This window comes from Haliotis cracherodii, unplaced genomic scaffold (assembly GCF_022045235.1).
Source record: "Haliotis cracherodii isolate W230 unplaced genomic scaffold, xgHalCrac1.p SCAF_18, whole genome shotgun sequence".
NCBI classification, from domain to species: Eukaryota; Metazoa; Mollusca; class Gastropoda; order Lepetellida; family Haliotidae; genus Haliotis; species Haliotis cracherodii.
Window position 1 is genome coordinate 18,007,872 of NW_027266273.1, and position 12,005 is coordinate 18,019,876.

Below are 12,005 nucleotides of genomic sequence, written 5' to 3' on the forward strand. Positions count from 1 at the left end.
ATCGGTGATTCATCGATAAACCACACTCGTCTGCAGTTTCTCAAATGCCAAGGCTGTAAGGTATGGCATCAGCGCGTCGCAGTCGATGGATCTGCTGCAAAATAGGGACGATAACTGGTCTTCTGGGTCGGATTCCAGCCTCGCGAAGATGGTTCCTGACAGTCTGGTCCGATATCCTCTTCAAACCAGGGTTGCGTCCTGCAGCCTCCGTAGCTGTGGCATTGCGATACGTACATGTAGATGGAACAGTCGAATGTAGCGATCCTGTGCAGGGGTGGTAACTCTTGGTCGGCCGGTTCTCGGGCGGTCTTCAGTGGAATTGAACTGTGTGTATCGATCCCAATGGCGGCAAATGGTCTTGTGGTGGGCGTTGAAGTGGAGTGCAACGGAAGACTGCGATTTCCCTCTTTGGATACGTCCTGTGGCGATGTTCCGATCGGCAGCGCTGAGTCTCGGCATTTTCGAACTTGAAAAATGTTGCCAATAGCCTGTACCACGAGGTACGAATGCCATAACTTGCACGACGTCGTGCATTTTGCTTTTCTATTTTCCTCCATGACAGTTTTAAACAAGTGTGAAAACAATGCCGTTCAAGACATTGCAAATCGACAATGGCTGCGTTTTGACGCACCGTTTGTCGAATATCAGGCAACCAACTTTTTCCAATAACATATATTCAATTTATATATCGTTTTTTGTTTTTTGTGCAGTCAGGTTCAATGAAATACATACGACTTGTGCGCTTTCTTTTCTTGAAGAGTGTATATAATCGCGTGTGTGTGTGTGGCTGCTTGTACTAGTCCAGACTAATGCCGGTTTTATAGTGCTAGCCCACTTAGATATCATGCGGCAGTTTAACATGACTACCCCACTCAGACACAGTTTACTGACTCCGAGCCGACCAGTCCTTGTTTAAGACCCTTAATGCCGAGTGCCAGACAGAGTAATAACAATTACCGTCTTTTAACGTCTTTTTGTATGACGACCTTCCCCTCTCCGGGCTGACGCTCTACCGCTGGACCACGGAGGCGGTCGCTTTTCCTCTGAATGAGATGCAACACATACATCCTGTATGGCGATACATAGTTGCCAGGTCCATCTGATATGCCTGAGTCAGACACAGTATACCTGACTCCGGGCTGACCAGTCCAGGCGCCAGTCAGGGTAATAACAAGTACCATCTTTTGACGTCTTTTGGTATGACTCAGCCAGGAGATCGAACCACTGATCTTCCGCTCTCCGACCAGACGCCTTTCCCACTAGACAACGGAGCTGGTACGTTTGGATCCCGGGTTAGAATTGGTCCCAAACACTGGCCGTATCTGGTCGAATGATGGCCGCGATTTAGTGGTCCAGAATCGATTGTGTACAAGCAGATTGAAACGTAAAAAAATTGCCCACACATGACTGACAAAGGCTGATACACATGTAGCAACGTGCTTTAAAACCTCTTCAGTATAAGGTGTAAATACACTCAATGGTGTAGTCATTACTATTGAGAGAGGCTTTCTCTCAGAGGTACACATATATTCTCGGAGAGTGTTAAGGAGTTCTCAGGAGTGTTCGGGCGTTCCCCGAATGTGCAGGTATTCTCGGGGAGAGTTCGGATATTCCCTGAGAGTGTTCAGGTATTATCGAGTAGAGCGAGTAATATCTGACAGTGAATACGCTCATCACGTGCCGAGTTGTATAACTGGTTACCTCTGCACGGCTATTCTATTGTGAATAGACCTTAGCACTTGTAATATTCTGCTTAATTTGGGTGGGCAATATAGATATAGTTGGCAAATGAAAGCACGAGAATAACACCCGGCACCCGTAAAGGGACTTGAAATATAGCATTGCAATATGTAAGAAGGAAAACTCCATGAGGTATGCGATAACCAAAATGTAAGACGTGAAATATGCACTTCCCTATGCAAAATCCTAATTGCCAACTCTTACTTGCTTCTAAGATTGTGTGTGTGTGTGTGTGTGTGTGTGTGTGTGTGTGTGTGTGTATGGTCTGTGTGTCTATGTGTATGTATGTGTGTGTATGCGTGTATGTATGTGTGTGTATGTGTGTATGTATGTGTGTGTATGCGTGTGTGTATGTATGTGTGTGTATGCGTGTATGTATGTGTGTGTATGTGTGTATGTATGTGTGTGTATGCGTGTGTGTATGTATGTGTGTGTATGTATGTGTGTGTATGCGTGTGTGTATGTATGTGTGTGTATGCGTATGTGTATGTATGTGTGTGTATGCGTGTATGTATGTATGTGTGTGTATGTATGTGTGTGTATGCGTGTGTGTATGTATGTGTGTGTATGTATGTGTGTGTATGCGTGTGTGTATGTATGTGTGTGTATGCGTGTATGTATGTGTGTGTATGCGTGTGTGTATGTATGTGTGTGTATGCGTTCGACTGAATGCATGTTTGTGCGAGAATCTATGTTGTTGACAGACCTGTATGATTGTTCTCATAAGGTTTTGGTATACTTCATGTTTTAATTATATATTGAATGTAGGGACTGTTTGTCATTTGTACTTTCTTAACTTATTGTTGTTCTGTGATATTTTAGATTATAGTGTCGCATAGGCCATATGGCCGGGTGCTTTTTATCATTCTATGAATGTACATTTTGTATATTATCATATAATATGCACGTGACACTTAAATAAACATTCTCTCTCTGTGTAATGCATGACAAGTGCATTGTGTAACATGTAATACATGAGATGATAGCCGTGCAGTATGTGCACCATGCAATATGCAATTTGCATGAATCAGCAATGAACGATTGACAGCCACGGAATGGAACAATGTTGACCTCAACGGAACAACTCCATTCACAGGGGAACTTCATGAATTCATCCGCCATACTTAGCCAAACTTTCAGAGCATACTAAGTGTGTTTGTTCTGGGATAAAGTTACTTTGTAGTGGACTAGGGTGTAGGGATTTCAACATTGGGGATGCTATCGAAATATCATCTTTTATTCCCACCAGTAGTGTCTTTTAAAGAAGCCATGTTAACATCTTATAAGTAGGTTTCTGAAATCCGTTCAATTTGGAAACAATTTTAACAATTCGAACACTTTAATCCATACTTGCTTTTCAATTTTCTGCTTTATTCCCTTGTCAACATCGTGTATTATTATCTTAATCTTGTTCATGATAAAAACACCACTATTTTAAGAGGTCGAACCCTTTTATCCATAAGTTGTTTTTCAATTTTCTGCTTTTTTTCACGTTAACATCGTGTATTATCATCTTAATCTTGTTTATGATAAAAAAACACCACTATTTTGAGAAGTCGTACACTTTTATCCATAAGTTGCTTTTCACATTTCTATTGGTATATTTCCATGTTAACATCTTATTTATTTAATCATGTTCCTGTTAAATATGACAACTTTTTCAAAGAATTCATACACTTATATTCATAAGTTGCATTTCAATGTTTTATTGCTCAGTTAGACATTTTAATGTGAAGTGCTATCGTCGTTGTATACTCATATATGTCTTGTTACATATCATGTTAATCTTTATTTGTGTCCGTATTTATGTTCCATGTATTTATGATCCTGTCTTAAATGTAAATAAAATTCCCAAGTCAGGTAATATGGCATTATCTTTCTTATGTTATCACTCAGGTTATTATATTTATCAAAATATCATGGTAGTGTTATAAGTCACACATGAATATAAACTATTGTCAAACAGGTATGCGTGAAAATAGTTTCAAATCGCTAGTGTATGGACAATGCCTGGTTTTGCCACGGGATTGTATTGATTGTCACGTGTGTATAAAGCGTCAAAACAATTCACGCATGAAAGCTGAGTTTGGCTTTCATCAGATTCATTCAGCGCAGTGAATCTTCATTCAATGCGCCAATGATAGCTGCACACAATGTGAATGCATGGCTTACATTTGTTTGTTTGAGGAGAATTTAAATGGGGTTTTACCTCCCGTGAAAGACTAGTGTACTTATATAGCGACGTGTATGCACGTGTATGTGTGGCTGCTTGTACGAGTCCGACTAATGCCAGTTTTATAGTGCTCGCTCACTGAAATACCAGGTCGCAGTTTAACCCCACCCAGGCACGGAATACTAACTCCGTGCCGACCAGTCATTGTCTTTTTCTCTCGTTGCCAGAGGGACAGGCAGAGTGACAACAAATACAATCTTTAAACGTCTTTATGTACTTTGTGTAAATGTAACGCCAACAAGGTGAATATTGAATGACAGTAAAGACCCCGCGTCATGTAATGTGATTCTGTCATGACGTAAATAACATATACGTCCGCTCATGCGTGAAGCGCCTTCAACTCACACGCTAAGTATATTCGACAAGTTAGGTCCGGATTGATGATTACACAGGTGTAGGCGGTTAACGCTTCATGTGCACACCGATATACACTACTGCAAATAATAAGGTATGTTTTAATCTTTGTAAGTCATCCAGATACGCAAATGAGTTGTTGCTGGCTTTTAGGTAACAGAGAAATACCACTAAACTTTACGATTTCTCCAAACTCAGACACTATGGCAAAAACGACGGGACACTTGTAAGACTTACACGTGGACATTGTACACTTACACCAGCACATTGTACGACTTACACGTGGACATTGTAAGACTTACACGTGGACATTGTACACTTACACCAGGACATTGTACGACTTACACGTGGACATTGTAAGACTTACACGTGGACATTGTACACTTACACCAGGACATTGTACGACTTACACGTGGACATTGTAAGACTTACACGTGGACATTGTACACTTACACCAGGACATTGTACGACTTACATGTGGACATTGTAAGACTTACACGTGGACATTGTACACTTACACCAGGACATTGTAGTGAGTGAGTGAGTGAGTATGGTTTTACGCCGCTTTTAACATTAACAATATTCCAGCAATATCACGGCGGGGGACACAAGAAATGGGCTTCACACAGTGTACCCATATCGGGAATCGAACCCGGGTCTTTGGCGTCTTTTGGTCTTTAACCACTAGGCTACCCGACCGCCCCCCAGGACATTGTAAGAATTACATGAGGACATTGTAGGACTTACGCGAGGACATTGTAGGACTTACGCGAAGACATTGTTGAACGTACATGATGACATTGAAGGACTTAAATGAGGACATTGTAGGACCTACACGTGGACATTCTAGGAAGTACATAAGGACAACGTACTGCATCGGTAAAATAGTAACGATGAAATATATTTCTGTGTATTATTTTAAAACGGTTAAAATTTTGTTAGTTAAAACAGTGCTGTATAATGCAGCATATTCTTCATACACGAACATGTACATTTTAAGACGTACACAAGACCTCGTAGGGTAACAACTGACTAACTTGACGTCTCAGCTTCAGAAACGTCTTATTTCATGTTCCGTCTCATGTGTGCACCCATGTGAAGCAATGTTTACATGTTTATTGTATATACTACTTCCAGATGACGGATTCTGAGGCTGATTCCATGATTGAAAAGGTAATTTACAAATACAGTGAACATCGATAGTGTTAAACAAAAAAGCTTGGTTGCTCTCTCTTCGACGTCCTGATACCTGGATTCAGTTCACTGATACTGGATTTCAACTTTCTGGTACCTGTATATATACTTAACGCCAAACGAAACGCGAATACCACACACACCTCGGTTTGTATATGAAGACTTAGTCATATTCAAGAGATATTAGTTTGGTTCGATGAAAAAACGAACATATTGGTATGTTGTGTGAACCGATGCTCATGAACGCATCACATGTGACGTCATAGACTCGGGATACGACAATTTCCTCATGTTGTAGTGAGTGAATATGGTTTTACGCCGCTTTTAGCAATATTCCAGCAATATCACGGCGGAGGACACCAGAAATGAGCTTCACACATTGTACCTCCTCATGTTGTAGTGTTCATTAACTGAATGTGTTTGTTATGATGACCCAATGCTTGTTTTCAGGACCCTGATCAACCGGCGGCAACCGGATCAAACCCTGTAAGTTAATCATTCTCTACTTGTCTTTTCGGAATAACCTTCATGTATTGTAATATTAGCTGTTTTATTTTTTTAATATATTTCATCTTGTGTTAATAAGCCAAAAGAAGTCGGGAGAAAATGGCAATTTTTATGAGTGGCTAGTGGTGGCAATTTCCCTTTGTTTTGTTAAGTTTTACCTGTTGATGCAAGTACCTGATACTGTCACAAAGCGCACTTGTCTAACCAAGTAGATAACACAAATTGTAATTTACATGTGGTACCTTCAGAATAAGGAATAGGAATATAACAAAAGTCAGTTTAAATATTTATGTAATATTGAAGTAGAAACAAATATATTATGAAAACAAAACTAGTAATATGTGTTCTCAACAATGACTTCCTGGAACATATATTATTGTTTGTTGCGTATGAAGTTGACACAATCATAGTGGTGTACATGGTGGTTAAGTTATTCATAATTATATATTAACCGTCATCTGGTATGTCCGTCCGTCCATTCACCCGTATTTCGTTTCCGGAGCATGACTCGACAACCATTAAAATTAAAATAAATTCATCGAAACTTGGTACATGTCTTAACTAGTGGAGCCTTTTGCTATTAAGGGATTTTTTATAGATTTTTTGTTCCGTTCCCATGGCAACAAATTGGTATTCTTTCTTAAAACCTTGCACACAGAAAGACCAGGATGTCAGCTGCTCCCTTTTGCTCTTTTTTGGATTTTTTAAAATGTTAATTTTTACGTGAGATGTTGTGTACCTGACGTAGAAATACCAAGTTCCGAATCCTAATTCCATGGCCTTGTTTTGATAACCCAATAACTGATCTTGTATATTGACAGACATATTAGATGGAAATTCACTCATCAAGTTTGGCTTACTGTAACAGACAGATGGTTTGTTCTTTCAAATTTGTTGGGACCGGGGGAAATTTATCATCTACTGATGACTCTTGTAACAAATCGGGATTCTCCACAGTGTGAACGAAACTTCACATCAACATTCCAATGTCGTCTTTCTAAAACAAGCCATGATGTCAAACAAAAGGGTGTCAATATTTTAGTAATTCATAAATGTTTATCATAAGCCTTGTACTCTATTTATAATTGTCAAATTACACTTAGTTTTACACAATCAGGTGAATGCAGGAATCTCTATACTAATTTCATGTTAGATGGGGCCATCTATTTCGCTATTAATTCACGTAGTAAGATTTCATAATTTCATATGGTTTGTCTTATACTCAAACGTATGAGGCTTCAATATTGATATGTTGTTATAGTCGGGTTCATCATAAACAAAACACTTCGAAAAATATTGTCGTTTTGTTTGACCTTAGTATGTTGATAAAAGTGGCTCAAGCTGAGCAAAGTATATGTATTTGTTTATGAATTTCTTCTGTAAGCACTGTAGAATCTCTTATTGTCAAGGTTATGAAACTCACGAAACCGCGGATTTCTTCTTGTGGGCGTTGCCAGGATACCTGTCTCAGCGAGGACCCGGATGTTCCTTTATGCACATGTTCTTGTGGTCCTTGTTCAGATAGTTATGCTTGTTCCTTCCGCTCGTTTATGCTTTCCCCGTTGTTTTTCGAAGATACTTTCCAAGTGGTGTCTTCAGGATGGTTGCTCAGCAGCAGCATAAAAGCCATTGCTGCTCGAGTCCAGAAAAGTGATCCACCGGAAAATCTCTTTTCAATGGGATCTTTAGGCATGATCTGTGAATTTGTGAATACCCTCAATGGTTTAGTCCTAGTATTGAGAGAGGCTTTCTCTCAGAGGTACACATATATTCTCGGAGAGTGTTAAGGAATTCTCAGGAGTGTTCGGGCATTCCCCGAGAGTGTGCAGGTATCCTCGGGGAGAGTTCGGATATTCCCCGGGAGCGTACAGGTATTCTCGGGGAGAGTTCGGATATTCCCCAAGAGTGTTCAGGTATTTTCGGGGAGAGTTCAGATATTCCCCGAGAGTGTGCAGGTATCCTCGGGGAGAGTTCGGATATTCCCCAAAAAAGTTCAGGTATCCTCGGGGAGAGTTCGGGCATTCCCCGAGACCGTACAGGTATTCTCAGGAGTGTACGGGTATTCCCCGAGAGCGTTCAGGTATTCTCGGCGAGAGTTCGGATATTCCCCGAGAGTGTGCAGTTATTGTCACGAGTGTACGGATATTCCCCGAGTTTGTGCAGGTATTCTCGGGGAGAGTTCGGATATTCCCCGAGAGTGTGCAGGTATTCTCGGGGAGAGTTCGGATATTCCCCGAGAGTGTTCAGTTATTTTCGGGGAGAGTTCGGATATTCCCCGAGAGTGTTTAGGTATTCTTGGGGAGAGTTCGGAAATTCCCCGAAAGTGTGCAGGTTTTCTCGGGGAGAGTTCGGATATTTCCAGAGAGTGTTCAGGTATTCTCGGGGAGAGTTCGGATATTCCCTGAGAGTGTTCGGGTATTCTTGGGGAGAGTTCGGAAATTCCCCGAGAGTGTTCAGGTATTCTCGGCGAGAGTTCGGATATTCCCCGAGGGCGTACAGGTATTCTCGGGGAGAATTCGGATATTCCCCGAGAGCGTACAGGTATTCTCGGGGAGAGTTCGGATATTCCCCGAGGGTGCAGGTATAATCGGGGAGAGTTCGGATATTCCCCGAGAGTGTGCAGGTATTCTCGGGGAATATCCGAACTCTCACCGAGTGTGTGCAGGTATTCTCAGGGAGAGTTCGGATATTCCCCGAGAGTGTGCAGGTATCCTCGGGGAGAGTTCGGATATTCCCCGAGAGTGTTCAGGTATTCTCGGGGAGAGTTCGGATATTCCCCGACGGTGCAGGTATCCTCGGGGAGAGTTCGGGCATTCCCCGAGAGTGTGCAGGTATTCTCGGCGAGAGTTCGGATATTCCCCGAGAGTGTGCAGGTATCCTCGGGGAGAGTTCGGATATTTGCAGAGAGTGTTCAGGTATTCTCGGGGAGAGTTCGGATATTCCCCAAGAGTGTTCGGGTATTCTCGGGGAGAGTTCGGATATTCCCTGACGGTGCAGGTATCCTCGGGGAGAGTTCGGGCATTCCCCGAGAGTGTTCAGGTTTTCTCGGCGAGAGTTCGGATATTCCCCGAGAGCGTACAGGTATTCTCGGGAATGTACGGATGTTCCCCGAGAGTGTTCAGGTATTCTCGGGGAGAGTTCGGATGTTCCCCGAGAGTGTTCAGGTATTCTAGGGGAGAGTTCGGATATTCCCCGAGAGTGTAGAGCGAGTAATCTCTGACAGTGAATACGCTCATCACGTGCCTAGGTGTATAACTAGTTACCTCTGCACGGCATATTGTGGATAGACCTGAGTATTTTTCCGAGATAGTTGTTGTTGTTGTTGTTGTTGAGGAGAAGTGAAATGGGGTTTTAGGTCCCGCGAAAGACTAGTGTGCTTATATAGCGACTTGCATGCACGTGTATGTGTGGCTGCTTGTACTTGTCCGGACTAATGCCAGTTTGATAGTGCTCGCTCACTGAAATACCAGGTTGCAGTTTAACCCCACCCAGGCACAGAATACTAACTCCGAGCCAACCAGTCCTTGTCTTTTTCTCTCTTAATGCTGAGGGACAGGCAGAGTGACAACAAATACAATCTTTAAACGTCTTCATGTACTTTGTGTAAATGAAACGCCAACAAGGTGAATATTGACAATTTCGAATGACAGTAAAGACCCCGCGTCATAAAATGTGGTTGTGTCATGACGCAAATAATATATAAGTCTGCTCATGCGTGAAGCTTCTTCAACTCACATGCAAAGTAGATTCGACAAGTTAGGTCCGGTTTTGATGATTACAGTGTAGGCGGTTAACGCTTGATGTGCACACCGATAGACAATACTGCAAATAATAAGGTATGTTTTAATCTTTGTAAGTCATCCAGATACGCAAATGAGCTGTTGTTTGCTTTTAGGCAACAGATAAATACCACTGAATTTTACCATTTCTCAAAACTATGAGACACTATGGCAAAAACGACGGGACATTTGTAGGACTTACACGAGGACACTGAAGGACCTAAAAGAGGACATTGTAGGACTTACACGTGGACATTCTAGGAAGTACATAAGGACAACGTTCTGCATCGGAAAAATAGTAACGATGAAATATATTTCTGTAGATTATTTTAAAACGGTTAAAAGTTTGTTAGATGAAACAGTGCTGTATAATGCAGCATATTCTTCATACACGAACATGTACATTTTAGGACGCACACAAGACCTCGTAGGGTAACAACTGACCATCTTGCCGTCTCAGCTTCAGACACGTCTTATTTCATTTTCCGTCTCATGTGTGCAACCATGTGAAGCAATGTTTACATGTTTATTGTATATACTACTTCCAGATGGCGGATTCTGAGGATGTTATCATGACTGAAAATGTAATTTACAAATACAGTAAAAATCGATTGCGTTTAACAAAAAAGCTTGGTTGCTCCCTCTACGTCGTCCTGATACCTGGATTCAGTTCACTGATACTGGATTTCAACTTTCCGGTACCTGTATATATACTTAACGCCAAAAGAAAGTCGAATACCACACATGTTGGTTAATATTTGAACACTTGCTCATATTCAAGAGATATTAGTTTGGTTCGATGAAAAAACGAACATACTGGTATGTTGTGTGAACCGATGCTCATGATCACATCACGTGACGTCATAGACTCGGGATACGACAATTTCCTCATGTTGTAGTGTTCATTAACTGAATGTGTTTGTTATGATGACCCAATGCTTGTTTTCAGGGCCCTGATCAACCGGCGGAAACCGGATCAAACCCTGTAAGTTAATCATTCTCTACTTGTCTTTTCGGAATAACCTTCATGTATTGTAATATTAGCTGTTTTATTTTTTTTATATATTTCAGCTTGTGTTAATAAGCCAAAAGTCGTCGGGAGGAAATGGCAATTTTTATGAGTGGCTAGTGTTGGCAATTTCCCTTTGTTTTGTTAAGTTTTACCTGTTGATGCAAGTACCTGATACAGTCACAAAGCGCACTTGTCTAACCAAGAAGATAACACAAATTGTAATTTACATGTGGTACCTTCAGAATAAGGAATAGGAATATAACAAAAGTCAGTTTAAATATTTATGTAATATTGAAGTAGAAACAAATATATTATGAAAACAAAACTTGTAATATGTGTTCTCAAGAATGACTTCCTGGAACATATATTATTGTTTGTTGCGTATGAAGTTGACACAATCATAGTGGTGTACATGGTGGTTAAGTTATTCATAATTATATATTAACCGTCATCTGGTATGTCCGTCCGTCCATTCACCCGTATTTCGTTTCCGGAGCATGACTTGACAACCATTAAAATTAAAATAAATTCATCGAAACTTGGTACATGTTTTAACTAGTGGAGCCTTTTGCTATTTAGGTTTTTTTTATAGATTTTTTGTTCCGTTCCCATGGCAACAAATTGGTATTCTTTCTTAAAACCTTGCACACAGAAAGACCAGGATGTCAGCTGCTCCCTTTTGCTCTTTTTTGGATTTTTTTAAATTTTAATTTTTACGTGAGATGTTGTGTACCTGACGTAGAAATTGAACGAAACTTCACATCAACATTCCAATGTCGTCTTTCTAAAACAAGCCAAACAAAAGGGTGTCAATATTTTAGTAATTCATAAATGTTTATCATAAGCCTTGTACTCTATTTATAATTGTCAAATTATACTTAGTTTTACACAATTAGGTGAATGCAGGAATCTCTATACTAATTTCATGTTAGATGGGCCCATCTATTTCGCTATTAATTCACGTAGTAAGATTTCATAACTTCTTATGATTTGTCTTATACTTAAACGTATGAGGCTTCAATATTGATATGTTGTAATAGTTGGGTTCATCATAAACAAAACACTTCGAAAAATATTGTCGTTTTGTTTGACCTTAGTATGTTGATAAAAGTGGCTCAAGCTGAGCAAAGTATATGTATTTGTTTATGAATTTCTTCTGTAAGCACTGTAGAATCTCTTATTGTCA

At 40.6% G+C, this 12,005-nt stretch overlaps 1 long non-coding RNA gene across 1 annotated transcript; it reads left to right on the top strand.

Annotated features, from left to right (window-relative positions):
* Window positions 1-4,332: 4,332 nt before the first annotated feature.
* Window positions 4,333-10,792, top strand: LOC139465334 (uncharacterized). Its single transcript, XR_011653166.1, has 5 exons — window positions 4,333-4,421; window positions 5,465-5,500; window positions 5,972-6,007; window positions 10,356-10,391; window positions 10,757-10,792. It is a non-coding gene; the product is annotated as an uncharacterized lncRNA (long non-coding RNA).
* Window positions 10,793-12,005: the final 1,213 nt, after the last annotated feature.